The sequence below is a fragment of the Macaca fascicularis genome, chromosome 4 (assembly GCF_037993035.2).
Source record: "Macaca fascicularis isolate 582-1 chromosome 4, T2T-MFA8v1.1".
In the NCBI taxonomy this organism is placed as follows: Eukaryota; Metazoa; Chordata; class Mammalia; order Primates; family Cercopithecidae; genus Macaca; species Macaca fascicularis.
In genome coordinates, this window is record NC_088378.1 from 41748764 (window position 1) to 41765021 (window position 16258).

The following is a 16258-nucleotide window of genomic DNA, read 5'->3' on the forward strand; positions in this document are numbered from 1 at the left end:
TTCTTCCAATGCACATAGCAATAGATTCATGTTTTGGAAACCAATTATGTTTCTACACCCACTGTAGAAAGAATAGAATAGAATAGAATAGAATAGAATAGAATAGAATAGAATAGAATAGAATAGAATAGAACGGAATAGAACTGAATAGATCAGAATGATCACAGTCTGCAGGGTTGTAAGGTAAAAGTTCTTGCTCTACATCATGGGCCAAAGAAAACTTGCAAAGCTCTGCCATGGAGAACAGCATCTGTCTTCAACCTTTGTATCTTCCACAGCCCAACACCAATAAGCTCCTCACCATCAAAACATCTAACTGGGCAAATATAATTTTTGGTGGGTTTGAGTGGCACCAAGCATCAAGCTGCATTAATACTCTTCCCAATCACTGACATACAAATATGGAGAATTTGGTTATTTATCACCGTTTTCTGCATATCCATACTATTCCAAGACAATCCCAATTTCTGGCTTTTTGTTCTGCTCTTCCATAAGCAAAATCGTACTGATGATGTCATATGTCCTGCGTTTCAGTTTGGAAAATATAGTCCCTGATTAAATCAATGGGCATGGGATAAAAACTTCAATGTCTAAACGGGTTGGGTAGGTAGAATCAATGAGTGAAGCAAGCCAGAAATAACAAATGACTAAAACGTGGATTTTATAGGAGATGTATACATCTTTTAAAAGTTAATAATAACATTAAAAAAGGAAAATGACATCGTGCTGGGCAGAAGAAATTAGGTCTTCTATGGACTGAATTTTATCCCTTCAAAATTCATATATTGAAGTCCTAGCTCCCAATGTGACTATATTTGGAGACAGGTCTTTAGGAGGTAGTTAAGGTTAAATGAGGACATAAGGGTGGGGCCCTAATCCTGTATGACTGGTGGCCTTATGACCTTATTAGAGAAGGAAGAGATCTCTCTCTCTCTGTGAACATGCACCAAGGAAAGGCATGTGACCACACTGCAAGACGACAAATGTGTATAAGCCAGAAAGACAGCCCTCACCAGGGAACCAAATTAGCCAGCACCTTGATTTTTGAGTTCCCAGCCTCCAGAACTGTGAGAAATAGATTTCTGTTGTTTAAGTCACCCAGGCTTCGATCTTTTGTTACAGCAGCCTGAGCAGACTAATGTGAAGCCTTAGGCCTGAATATGCCCAGGGCCCTCCAGAGGGCAACTTCAGGTTGAATGAAGCCCTGCAGATTGAACAAAGCACAAACTCACTGGGGTAACTACCTGATGTCATTTAAGTATCAATTCTCATCAGGGCTCTGAAGTCCCTGGGCAACCTGTAACAGGATATTCATTCATTAAACAAATATTTCAAGGGTACAAGATTGAAACTAGTTTGACTGTGAGTCAAGTGGGCCAAAGAACAGCTATTTGGAGAGCACAGAAAGAAAATGTGAGCAATTCCAGAAGAATGGGTGATCTCCAGAGTTTCAGGATGAGCATCTAAGCACTCCCACACCCATGCGCCTGGGAAGAGATTGGCATCAGCAGGGCGGGGATCGTAGCATGGGCTTTCAATTTCATCTTCTCATCCTGCTCCAAGTCATTTTCTCTCCTGTTCTAGTACAATTCAATTGTTATTTGATTTAAGCCTCATGGTTTTCAGAATTTCTTTCATTTTTTTCAATAATTATATTTTTAAATACACATCTAGGTACATTGGGGAAGAAAAGAAATGAAAATTCTTGTGTTCTTGGCACTTTTCGTTAGGTAGATAATAAACAAAGTAAGTAAAAAATGTGAGATGGCAGAAGGCCATAACATGCATTGGTAATATTGTTTGAGAATATTAAATTCTGCTAAATAAGAAAGCAACTGAAATAAGTGAAACTCATGTTTAAGTATAGGAAAATCAGTTAGCAGCATGAGAAACAGGTTAGAAAGATCAAGTGGAGCATCCATACACACACAGGGACAGGAAGGAAGGGCAGCGCCAGGATACCTGGGATTCATAACACTGTAATATATGTGAGACACTCGATATTCATGAGTTCTTTATTTGGCTACGCATTTGTGAAATTTATTCTGACCTTGAGTGACCTTTGCCCCCCAAAACCAAATAGAATCTTGGCTGCTCAGCAGGTTAATTGGCAAGCACCAGCCACACCCATGTGCTGGAACCTCATACTGTTTCCATCTGCTGAGACTCCATGGTCAAAAGTTTAATGCTGAGTCGGGCACCGTGGCTCATGCCTGTAATCCCAGCACTTTGGGAGGCCGAGGTGGGCAGATCACCTGAGGTCAGGAGCTCGAGACCAGCCTGGCCAACATGGTGAAACCCTGTCTCTACTAAAAATACAAAAATTAGCTGGGCATGGTGGTGGGCACCTGTAATCCCAGGTACTTGGGAGGCTGAGGCAGGAGAATCACTTGAACCTGGGAGGAGGAGTTTGCAGTGAGCTGAGATCGCACCGGGACAGAGTAAGACTCCGTCTCAAAAAAAAAAAAAAAAAAAGTAAGCTGAGTGCTGGTCCTAGTGACTGCCAGGAAAGGCTGGTGTGGTACAGAAAGAAACAGACATCTGAACATCTTCCTGGTTAGAGTTTTTACCCATTTGTGTGCCATGTGAGGCATGTTAACTCGCCCCCACTTCTCCAGCATGAATTTTGAGTCAATTTAATAAACCATATGATTCCATCACTTTCATTTGATCTGTGATCCCTTCTGGGAGAGTTTGCCTAGTTGTGGACTCAGAGGCTGCCATTGATTGCAATGAAATAATTTCCCACATGGCAGTGATTTAAAAATGAAAAAGTATTACAGCATCCAAAATAAAGCATGGAAAGGAGATAGATGGGTTTCCATTTTAAATACAATGCTCAGGGAAGGTCTGATTGAGAAGGTTCCATTTCAGCAAAGATGTTAAGGAGGTGTGGAAGAAAGATATGTGGCTATCTTGAGGAAGATCATTCCAGACATAGGGAACCACAAATGCAGAGGTTCTCAGCCATGAGTTTACCTGAGCAGCTCCAGCAACAGGAAGGAGGCCAGTGTGGCCAAGTGGAGTGAGCAGGGTGGCAGGAACTAAGTTTGAAGTCACACAGGACCTGTCCCTACAGGCCCTATAGGTCATTGGAGTAACTTTGGCTTTTACTCTAAGATGGTTTTCCAGTGGACAGGAAAGTGGTCAAATTTATATTTTTATGTGATCAGTCTGGCTGCTGTATATCAGAAGGGAATAGAGAAAGATTGTGGAGGTCAATTATGAGACTACAGCAATGATCCAGACAAAGATGACTGTGACTCAGATCAAAATGGTAGCAGTAAACATGGTAAGAAGTGATGAGACTCTGGATATGTTCTGAAAGTGAAGCCAATGGGATTTGCTATTGGATTGGATGTAGGGGGAAACAAAGAGAGGAGTCAATGATGAATCCCAGGATTTGGGCTTTAGCAGCTGGAAAGATGGAGATGCCACAAATGCAGGAGGGAGAAATATGGGAGAAGTTAGTATCATTTTACAGAAGAAGGAACTGAAACGTAAATAACTTATCCATACTCACATAGGAAATGAATTATTCAAGCCAAGAATCAATCCAAGTCAAGCCATTTCCAAGCTCATGTGTGTGTTTTCTGTCTCTCAAGTCCCTGAGAAGAGTATCCAGGGAGTAATAGAAGTTGAGTAGATGGAGCAGTTAATTCTGCCAGCCGTAGGGCTCAAAGGTTTCACAGAGGAAAACATGCAGCTTGGCCTTGAGGGGTCTGGACCAGGTCTGGGAGAAGGGCAGGTATTCCAGACAGAAAGGAGCATGGATAGAACTGAACAATAAATAGTGTAGGGAAAATTCAGAGGTTTGAAATGTCACTTTATAATTCTGTAAAGTTGTCTTATTCATGTGAAGATAGGGTCATATTGCAGCAACTTTTCAATATGTATTCAGTGGGTAGCTAACCCAATTACTGCTAGATGTGGGAATACAATGTTTTCACTGTGTGTTTATTATGCCAATAAGCATGCACAAAGACGAGGTCTGCATTGCCCCTCTGTTGAGGAGGAGGCATTGCCCAGATGCTGTGGACAATGCACCAGAGTGATGCAACGAGGCTGGTGCAGGGACAGTAGAAAGAAGCTGGAAGGTGGAATGGGCAAAGGCTTCTGCCTGGTGAAGAGCCCCTGGCACTGCCATGCACAGGAAGCAAATAGAGAGGATGAAATCCCTTCTCCCTCCTTCTGCCTTCCACTCTCTCCTCAGCATCCTTTGGGGCAGAACCCAACAGGCAGCCGACATGGAGATAACAGGGATGTCAGAGTCCAGCCCAGCATCAGAAAATTGAGTATAAACAGCTTAGTCTGGAGCTGAGAGACACTAGGGTATCAACCACTAAAGCAGTAAAATAGGCATAATAATGCCTGCCTTAAAGGACAGATTAGATTATATGTATAAAAATACAATGTGCTTTGTATTGAAAATAACATTATTGACAAAGGCTATGGAAGGTTTATTGGGCTGGTTGTAAAGGATCAAACTGATATATAGGATGTTGACATTCTGCTTTTTAGCCACTAACTTGTATATATGTAAGCAAATAAGGTAAAATTAACTTCAACCTTGAGCCTTCGTTTTGGAAAAGTGTCAAACTGCTCTGCTATAGACACTTGTAACCCGGGTGAAACATGTCCAGTGTCCTGATTCTAATGACTATATTTGTAAGAGCCCCTCCCCTCGATATGTAGGGCAATTTTCCGATTCTGGAAAAATCGCATGTCCTAGCTCTGGGAAAGGAGCTATCTCAGACTTGCTTCTGTTCAACAGGGAGCCTGAAAGAAGCTGGATTATTGGATGAGTTGCACCTATATTATAGGTGCACCTATATTATATTATAGGCTGGAACAAGCCAATTGGGAAAAACCACTTTGTCTTGTGCTTGTTGTTTATGGTAGACAATGATGTTTATATTGACTTTTTTCAGAGTAATTTTGCCACATAGCTTCTCAAACATGTTATATTTCCATTTCTATTGGTTCGTTTCACAGAAAGAAATCCTGTATTAACATGTAGTTGATCCCCAAAACCTTGCCTCTGAATTATGACATTTATCTTTGAGAATTGTTACTTTTGTTTTCCAAAGGGACCTTCACTTTGTATTTCATGAGATTCCATGTGTTACAGATTATATTGACTTACTAATTCTACAAATAATAATTGAGGGCTTACCATGTGCCTGATCCAATGCTAAGCGATCAACCAAAAAGTGATTGTCCTTGCCTTCATGGAGGTTATAATCTATTGAGAAAGAGATTATATATAAACACAAGAGATAAATATATAAACACACAAACACAAAGGTTCTGTATGAGGAAGGACTCTGTGAACTGGGATGAAGAGCATAGGAACTGAATTTAGCATATAAATTTAGAAAGGTCTACCAAAAACAAATTGGAATTACGACCTATAGGACATGTCAAGCCCATGATGGGTAGGTGGATGTCTTGGCAGAATTGAAGGTAGAGGAGAAGACTACAAAATGGTCAGTCAGTACAGCTGAGATGCAGTGAGAGGCCTCGGTGAGGCTAGAGAACAGTCAGACCCTCCCTACATGCATTTTATTCTAAGGTCAACAGGAAGCCTTGGGGGACTTAAAAAATGGAGTTACATATTCCACTTTGACTTTTGGGTGGAGAATGGATGATGGTGCATAAGTGGATGGAGGAGTTTAATTAAGAGGATGCTGCAGTGGTCCAAGCAGTAACACCCTGTGTCTGTCTCCAGGGGTGGACATTCACGTAGAGAGAGAAATTATCATGGCTTGAACTGGGGGAAGAGTGGTAAAGATACATTGAATTAGATTTGAGCTCTATTTTGGAAATCTGATCTGCAAGATTTGGTTATTGATTGCATTTAGAGGAGGATATTCCTGGGTTCCTTGCTTGAGCAATTGAATGGATGGATAAAAGAGTTTCTGGATGAACGGACTTGTGACAAGAGAAAAAATAAAGGAAAGAAAGCCAAAAGGGATGTCAGGAGTGAAAGGCTTTGTACAACCAATCAGTATATGCACACACAATCAAAAGAAATGCATTCCCGTATAAAAAGGGCTCATACACAATAATTAGTGGTAACAGACTGACTTGTGGAAGACAGTATATATCCTTTTATTAAAAACTGAAATTTCTATAGCAACAACTTAAAGTAGGGCCACTAGTTTTTCTCTACAAACTTACCTTGGTGAATTCACTGCCATTTAAAATAATTAATGCCTCTTGGCTTTAGAAATTGGAAAAAATCTCTAGGAACAATTATTTAATACAAAATTTCAAGGCATAGAAAAGGTAATCCTTTGGTGTCAAGTTACTCAACACAAAGTCATAGTTATTACATCTTGGAGAATAAAGAGCCTTTGTTAGAGATGATCTGTGATTTTTGAAGATCATATTGATTTAGAAAATGGTAGAGTCAATATTGGAATCCAGGGGAAAATAAGAGTTGAAATTCTTAAATGAGTCAGGACAAATGATCAGAATCACCTGGAGACAAAACTATCCACTTTCAGGTTTCAATAATCCCACCTGGCTGTCTATGCTCCCTAGAGTCATTGAAATACTGTTCCATGCTTTAATTTAATTGTTTGGATATGGTCATAGGCTTTGTAATAAACTCTAATTTAAATAGATCAATAAGATCATAATTACAGGTACTCCTTTAATAGTCTTTACTGTAGACTCTGAAATGACAGAGAAAAACTTTCTATGATAATTAACAGCCAAAACAAAAACTAAAACATTCTAATCTGATTTCAAAGATATTTCCCACTGTTAATCATGATAGACCAAACCATTAACTCATAATGGGTTAAGGCTTTAAACATAGAAACTGTCACTCACTGAACTTGACCATAAAATAAGTGGCTTCTAACATTTTATTTTCAATATATCTAGGCTTAACATAGATTACTTGTCACATGAAAATCCCAGCTGATGATGCCTGCAGATGAAAATAGGGTGGTGAGAGTTTGGCCTTTGACATAGCAAAGCTCTGTTTATGGAGACACTGCTTAATGGTTCAGAACACAGACTCAGGGCTTAACTATCTGGGTTTGAATTCCATCTGTCCCCTCTTACCACCACCAAATTTCTACCAGTGTGATCCTCACTAAGTTGACATCAATACTCTGCACTTTGGTTTCTTCATCAGCGAAGATAATAATCTACCCAACCCTAGGGTCTTGTATGGTTTAAGTGAGATAATTTTGTCTAGAGGGTTTATGACGTGCTCTCTCCATGTAAGTACTAACACTCTGGGTGACTGTGTAAGAGGTGGTGCTTGTTTGGGTTTTAGCTCTTCATAAACCAACCACAGGAAGATGTGGTGGCTTGATATGAGCAAATGCTTGTACTGAATTCTTTTTCAAACCATTCCTGGCGTGTATTAGAACCTAACCATAAACAATATGAAAAGACCTGCCTTTCAAAAAATTTGATGTTATTTGGATCCTTTTGACCCTACTATTTTTAACTTAGCTGATGAATGATAGTCACATTCGAGATGCTTATCCCATTTAGGTATTATTCAAAGAGCTTGGAAAAGCAATAAATGGTGGCTTATATTTTAAGAAATAATTTTATATTTATCATGACTGTCATATGCAGAGCACTTTGCAAGCCTTATGGAAGAGTTGCAAAAATCTTAAAATATGATTGCTTAGGCCAAAGTAGCCTATAGTCTTATCGGAGAGGTGAATATATATTCAGAAGATAAATTGAACCAAGCTGGGTGGTGGCAGTATTAAGTGTAACTAAAATTAAAGTTTTCCAGTCTCAGATGCCAAATTACAATGCTGGAGTTACAGCCTTCCAATTACTTTTAAGCCCCATGGATATGCCAGAAACAAAGAATCCTCCTGGGGCCTGAGGCAGTAGGTATGGGCAGGAGAGCAGGTCTTAGAGAAGAGGCTGCTTTTCATTTCCATCCAATGGTGTGGCAGTGGTGAAGAGTCTACCTACTTTGCTGGCCTTGGAAAACAGGATAAATATCAGGCATATTTCTTTAGTACACTCGGATTTTTAGGAGCTTATTATCTCATCAAAGAGATGAGTTATATGCCTCCCAAAACTGATCATTTCATTCCCTACATAAAGCCCATTACTGTCTTTCAGGACAAAACCACAGTCCTTAGCAAAGCATACAAGATACTGATGACTTGCTCCTGTCAGCAATAGTTAGGGGTGCTTTTATCTGCAAGTAATAGGACATTCAATCAGCAGTGGCTTCAACCAGTGCTTCTTAAGCTCTAGTAAACCTTCCAACCACCAGGGCTTCTTATTAAAATGCACATTCTGATTTAGGAGGTTGGGGTGGGGGCCTGAGATTTCGCATTTCTAACAAGCTCCCAGGTGATGCTGATTCTGCTGGTCTAAGACGAACCTTGTGGATAGCAAGAGCTTAAAAAGAGCTTTAAAAGATGGAGTTTGGCCGGGCGCGGTGGCTCAAGCCTGTAATCCCAGCACTTTGGGAGGCCGAGATGGGCGGATCACGAGGTCAGGAGATCGAGACCATCCTGGCTAACACGGTGAAACCCCGTCTCTACTAAGAAATACAAAAAAATAGCCGGGCGAGGTGGCGGGCGCCTGTAGTCCCAGCTACTCGGGAGGCTGAGGCCGGAGAATGGCGTGAACCCGGGAGGCGGAGCTTGCAGTGAGCTGAGATCCGGCCACTGCACTCCAGCCTGGGCTACAGAGCGAGACTCCGTCTCAAAAAAATAAATAAATAAAATAAATAAATAAATAAATAAATAAAAGATGGAGTTTTCTGGCTCTCATATAACAAGAAATCTGAAAGTTGTTCTACACTTGATTCAGAAGATCAACAATGTCAGTGCTCTGGGATTGGCAGATCAGGGAGTGGCAAACTATGCCCCGCAGGCCAAATCTAGTCCAACGATTGCTTTTGTAAATAAAGTTTTGTTGAAACACAATTGTTTATGTATTTCCTATGGCTACTTTTGCACTAAAATGTTGGAGCTATGACAGAGACCATATCACCCACAAAGCCCAAAATGTTTACCTTCACCTGGCCCTTTATAAAAATAGTTTGCTGACCTCCAGCTTAGACATCATTATTTGCCTCTGATCTGGGCACTTCTCCTCTCTAAACTCAGTGAGGACTCTGTTAATAAGGAAGAGAGGGAGGAGGGAGCCATGTCTGCAACGTGACTCCTCTCACATCCTGCCATCCTCTGGTGTAGACTCACCTTGCAGCCATGGCAACCACAGGCAGTTCCCCAAAGGCATCATGCTTCACTGTGGCTTCAGAAAATGCCATGTGGGTTTTGAGGACAATGAGATCAGAACGTTTGCCTTAAACAATATAAAGGCTTAGAGGCTGGGCAGGTAACTATGGGGACGACACGGAGGTGGCCTCAGGTTCCAAGCTAAAGCATTTGGACTTACAAGTCATGGGGGTGGGCAGTGGCAGCCTTGGGGATTTGTAAAGCATAGGGTCAGTTTAGTGTTCTATGCATGTAACTCTGAGAATACTGGGCAGATAGCCTATTTATTAGTCTGTTATGACTGACATGAAATGCCACAGACCAGGTGGCTACAACCACAGAAATTTAATTTATCACTGTTCTGGAGGCTAGAAGTTCAGATCAAGATGCTGGAAAACTCATCCTAGTGAGGCCCTCTGGCTGACTTGTAGATGGCCGCCTTTTCTCTGTGTATGAGCAGAGAGAAAGAGTAGTGCCTCATCCTCTTCCTATAAGGACACAAGTTCTATCAAATTAGGGCCCCATCCTTATGATCTCATGGAACCACAATTACCTCCAAAAACACCCCGTCTCCTAATACAGTCACATGGGGTTAGAGCTTAAACATATCAATCTAGGGATGGGCGGGGACATAATTCAGTTCATAACAGCTGCTGGAGGGAGAAATGTATGTAAGGAGACAAGTTGGACCTACCCATGAAATATTAGAGACTGAGAATACAAGGTCTGATCTAGAAAATTGGGTTCTAAGAATGGAAAGGAATGAATGGGTGACAAAACAGAGATTGTTTTTTAAAAAACCAGTAGGTCTTGGTAACTAAATGAATTCAAGCAAAGAGTGATTGTGTCTGACAGCTGTGTTTAAAGCCTAGTGAAAAGGGAACGGAATCACAATTAACAGAAAAATGAAGACGTGGGGAACAAGAAAATCTTTGGGCTAATGTAATGGTTTGGGATCTATTTAGTCTGAGGTGAGGTGATCCAGGTGTATTTGGAAGACTATTAATTCTTCTTCCCTGAAGTAAATGCTATCTAACACACCTTTTATCAAGAAGTTGTGAATATTGAATTGTTTTTGAAAGTCATTGCACCCTTTCCTTGAGAACCATGTAATTATGTGGAAGAATGAATGTCAGGTTCTTCATTATCTATCCTCAATCCTGCATGTTAGGATTTAAGCCAACTTCTCTTATTCTGACCAGTGGGGATGTAGTCATCACCATGACATGTTACACATAGGATCCTCTAAAGAAATAGTGGAGATTCATTCACACATGCATTCAAGCAATAAATATATAGTAAATATACAGTTCTGGGCACTAGGAATTTTTTTTTTTTTTTTTTTTTTTTTTTTTTTGCAGTTGTAAGATTTAATAGAGTGAGAACAGAGCTCTCATACAAAGGGAGGGGACCCAAAGGGGGTAACCATTGCCGGCTTTAATGCCTGGGTTTATATCCCGATCCTTGTCTCTCCTCCTGTGCTCTCAGGTGATAGATGACTGGCTATTTCTTTACCTCCTGTTTTTGCGTAGTTAGCATTTTAGTGAGCTCTTTTTACTACCTTATTGGTCAGGTGTGAGCTAAGTTGCAAGGCCCGTGTTTGAAGGTGGATGTGATCCCCTTCCCAGTTAGGCTTAGGGATTCTTAGTCAGCCTAGGAAATCCAGCTAGTCCTGTCTCTCAGTCCCCACTGTCAACAGGAAAACCCAAGTGCTGTTGGGGAGGTTGGCTGACGACTGCTCTAACTGCTTCCTGCTGAATTGGGCCATAGTAGGGGTCATGCAGTTGAGATTTCCTTGGGAGGGGTTTCTTTGATGTCATCAAATTGGAGCATGGGCTAGCAGGCCAATCCAGGAGTCCATGGTAGATCTTAGTCATGGACTACATCTAGGGCTCCATTTGAAGAACAATTTGTAGTTTTACAGCTTTGATTCTGGAAGAGACAAACTTAACAAGGAGGTTAAAGTTACAAGGATTGAAATGTATGGCCTGCAGTGCAGGGGATTATTTCTTTGGCACACTTCACAGGCCCTGAGTATCTGCTTGATAGTTTTGAAAAGGCCTGGTCCGGTAAATAAAGATTTGGCCATCTGATGGGTGCTATCAATGCCTAAGTGAAAGGTCTGGTGAAGGGTTTTAAGTAATTTCCATTGGTTAGCTGCAGGCAAAAGTATTTTCCCTTCTTTGGTGGCTAGCCATCCTGAGGGGAGGAAACTATGTCCTCGTGAGGTTGCCCATTCTATTTCTCCTGCTAAGTACTGGGGCTTGGTTTCCCAGAGGGGATTACCCCATACTAGGGGTCCTTCTATAAGCATTTATAATGGAGGGTCCTGCCTTGTGGCTCTTTTGGCTTCAATATCCACTTGGCAGTTCCCTTCTATTTCCCTTTCCTTTCCTTTCTGATGACCCCGGCAGTGTAAGACTGCCACCTCTTTAGGTTTCTGTACAGCTAATAATAATCTCCTAATGGCTTACTGATGTTTGATAAGTGTTCCCTCGTAAGTTAGGAATTGCCTTTCTGTCCATATTGCTGTATGGGCATGGAGGACTAGGTAAGCCTACTTAGAGTCTGTATATATATATACCCTTTTTCCTTCTCCTAATTCTAGTGCCCAAGTGAGGGCTGATAGTTCTGCCAGCTGAACGCTAATTCCTGGAGCAAGGGGATTACTTTCAAGTATTCCATTATAACTGACCACTGTATACCCCGCTTTTCGAAGTCCTTTTTCTACAAAGGAACTTCCATCGTATTCAAGTTGAGACCGGGATCAGTCAAGGGAACCTCTAGAAGGTCCCTTTGAGTGGCATAGATTTGAGCAATCACCGTTGACAGTTATGTTCTATCTTTTCTTCATTGTCTGGGAGAAACATGCTGGGTTAAGAGTTGCATAAGTACTGCATAAGTATGCAGTCACAGCACTGGCCCTTCAATTAATAAAGCCTGATATTTAAGTAAAACAGTTGTCTGACAGCCACAAGTCTCCTTTAGCAGTGAGTATGTCGTTTACATCATGAGATGTCCACACAGTAAGATCTCTTCCTTGTATCATTTTAACTGCTTCAGATACTAAGACTGTTACTGCCACCACTACCCATAAACAATGAGGCCAACCCTTTGCCACTACATCAGTTTCCTTACTCGGGTATGCCATGGGTTGCAAGCTGGTCCCTCGGACCTGTGTAAGGACTCCTAGAGCTATTCCTGTTTTCTCTGTGACATATAAAGAAAAGTCTTGCCCCGTTGGCAAGCTTAACCCTGGGGCTTGGGTTAGGGTCTTCTTTAGGGCCTGGAAAGACACTTCCGTTTCAGGTGTCCATCTTGCTAAATGGGTATTGGCTTTCTGAGTTTCCTTAATTAGTGTATATAATGGTCTGGCTATTTCGCCATGCCTGGGAATCTATATTGGGCAGAGACCTGTTATGCCAAAGAACCCTCTTAGTTGCTTTACGGTTTTGGGATGAGGATAAGCCAGTATAGGCTGGATACATTCCTCACTGAGGGCCCTGGCGACTTTGGATAATTTTAGCCCTAAGTATTCAACCTGCTGTAAGCAGAGCTGAGCCTTTGGTTTGGAAACCTTGTAGCCACAACTGGCAAGGAAGTTTAAAAGCGCTTGGGTGGCTTGATGGCACAAGGTTTCTGAATGGGCGGCTAGAAGTAAATTATCCACATACTGAAGGACAAGACTGTCCAATATGAGAACTGGCTCAAGTCTTGGGCTAATGCCTGGCCAAATATATGGGAACTATCCCTGAAAGCTTGGGGTAAAATAGTCCAGGTGAGTTGAGACGTTGAGTTCAAAAGATCTTCAAAAGCAAACAAGAAATAAGAGTCAGGATGTACAGGGATGCAGATAAAGGCATCCTTAAGGTCCAGGACTGTAAACTACTCTGCTTCCTCTGGTATTTGGGAAAGCAGAGTATAAGGGTTAGGTATAGCTGGGTATAGAGGGACAACAACCTCACTGATAATCCTGAGATCTTGCACTAACCTCCACTGTCTGTTGGGTTTCTGTATTCCTAAAATTGGAATATTGCAGGGGCTACTGCATGGTTTTACTAGGCCTTGGGCTTTTAGGTCCTTAACAATCTTTTGGAGTCATTGTTGAGCCTCGGGTCTAAGGGGGTACTGCTTTGGTAGGGTAAGGAGGTGGAATCCTTTAGTTTAACTTGAACAGGACAGGCATTCTTTGCTCATCCATATTGTCCTTCTGCTGCCCAGACTTCAGGATTAATTCCTTCCTCAAGCAGGGGACAACAAACAGGTGTTCTTTCTCCTATGTTCAGGTGTATAATGGCCCCTGCTTTTGCTAGAAAGTCTCTTCCTAACAAGGGAGCAGGGCTTTCAGTCATAATTAGAAAAGCATGTGAAAAGAGTAAATTTCCCCAGTCACAACTTAGTGGATGGGAGAAGTATCTAGTGACTGGCTGTCCTAGGACCCCTTGGATAGAGACAGATCTGATGGACAGTTGTCCGGGACAGGAGAGTAAGACTGAGAAGGCCACGCCAGTGTCCAGGAGAAAGTTAGCCTCATGGTCTTCAATGGTCAAGGATAGCCAGGGCTCTGTGAGGGTGATGGGCTGGGATTTGCCCCGGGCACCCTCAGTCCTGCTGCTGGATCATCTGGTTAGGTGACTTCTGACTCAGAGGACCTTTGTCCCCTGGGGCAGTGGGCCTTACAGTGATTGCCTTGACATAAGGGGCATGGAGGAAGGGCAGCTTATTTCTATTCAGACAATCTTTTTTAAAGTATCCTTGTAGACCGCACTGGAAGCAAACCCTGTTAGGTATTCGATTTGTCTAGGCACTAGGGATTTAAAGGTGTCTAAAAAGGGCTAACTTCAGCAACTTTGAAAGTGAGCTTAATAGTTCTGTTTTAAAAGTGCTTACTCATTTTCTCATGCAAGCTTTCACTTTCTTAAGTTTTCTTTAACTGTCAGGAAAGAAATGAGACAGCATTCTGAGAAGGATCTAGAGGTGCCACCACGAACATTCTGAAGGAGGCTGATAGAGGGTACAACCCACCAAGTCTGGGAGTTGACTTGACAGCCCTGCCCACGAGACAGCACAATAGAGATGTGGCCTGAAGATTGGGGCGCAAACACAGCACAAATTTATCACAACCGAGTCTTAAATTTGCTTTGCTTGTGAAAACCATATACTCACATACCAACAAGAACTCACCCCAGCTGGCCTAAGCTAAGAATCTACAGTCTTGTAAAAAGAACAAGTCAGGCCGGGCGCGGTGGCTCAAGCCTGTAATCCCAGCACTTTGGGAGGCCGAGGTGGGCGGATCACAAGGTCAGGAGATCGAGACCACGGTGAAACCCCGTCTCTACTAAAAATACAAAAAATTAGCCGGGCGCGGTGGCGGGCGCCTGTAGTCCCAGCTACTCAGGAGGCTGAGGCAGGAGAATGGCGGGAACCCGGGAGGCGGAGCTTGCAGTGAGCCGAGATCGCGCCACTGCACTCCAGCCTGGGCAACAGCGTGAGACTCCGTCTCAAAAAAAAAAAAAAAAAAAAAAAAAAAAAAGAACAAGTCAGTAAAAAGACCTTCAGGATCCTTCCAGCTGTTTCCTGTGATTTATCATTTTTACAGTATAGACACTTCAAAATACTTTAACTTCATGCTATGAATTTCAAAAACATTTAAGGGTAACTTCTGTCTTTGGTGGGATATAAGACCACTTGTTCCACTGTGCTTTCTCTTGGTTGGCTTTTATATTTTCTTTCATGTGTGCCCTGTTTTCCAGTAAAGTAACCCTATCCCAGGGCCTTTGACTAGCTCTACTTTTGAATCAACTAATATTTGCTGTTTCCATGTGGCAGATGTGACCTTAGGCCAGGTGCTGTGAGTTAAACAAAGATGAATGAGACTTGGACCCTGCCCTTGAATATTCAAACCAGCCAAGGGTTGGTGATTAAACTCTGGACTCAGACAGACCTGGAGTGGAATTCCAGCTTTTCTACCTACCAGCTTGGGCAAGTTATTTACATTCTTCTAAATTCCCCCCCTTTTCCCCCACAACTGGGCATGATACTGTCTACCTCATAGGCTTGCTGTGAGGATTAATTAAATAATAAAGTGCAGTGCCACATGGAAAGTGAATAATTTAGCCTTCTCGTTATTCCTATTATCATTATTTCCATGGGGAAAAGGATGTTTGGACTTTTCCTTCTGAACCCTCTGCACAGAACTCTTCTGTTTTCTTTTAAGAGAAGAGGGAAAACCACTCTGACGAAGATCTGAGATGTGAGTATAACCTTGACTGCAGATAAACAGAGACAATAGGAGATGATGTCGTACCTCTGTTTAATCTGCGTTGGTCCTGTTTTCATCTTCTCATTTCTGACCTTTGAGAATCATTTGTTGTAGAAAACGACAAATAACATGATCACTTTGCTGATGATTAGTCTCTAGGCATTCACTCAATAAATATTTATTCTGCAGTTTCTGGGTACCAGGCCCTGATTCAGTGCTAGCAACAGAGTGGTGGACATGGCAGCCATAGCCTCTGACCTCATGGAACACACAGCCCAGCAGATGTCAAGCACTTGCCCAAGGGAAAGAGGAAAGCCCTGGAAGTAAACACGGGGGAGCTTTGCCTAGGCCGTCAGGCACACCAGGACCTTCTATCGTAGTGGAAGTCCCATGTGCATGGTGAGTCCCATGTGCATAGTGAATCCCCTGTGCATGGTGGCAACTCTTAGTTGCCCAAACTGGAAACTCAGGGTGAAATAAATAACTGAGAGCTTGCAGATCTACACAAGGGATTAAATAGTAGAATATTGAAATCCATTGATATCACTGATTTTAAATTGAAAAAGAATTACAAAAGAATGTGGGTTAAGAGATGGTTTAAACCTCTCCAAGCTATTTTACAGCTATAAATGTTAACACAAAAGATATAATAATCTGATAATGAAGGATAATGGCTGATATTTCCTGTGCCTTCCTCCAAGCCTCAGGATGACCCTTGAAAGTAAACTATGAATTTGGATTCAAACCAATGTGGTTTGGTTGGAGAGCA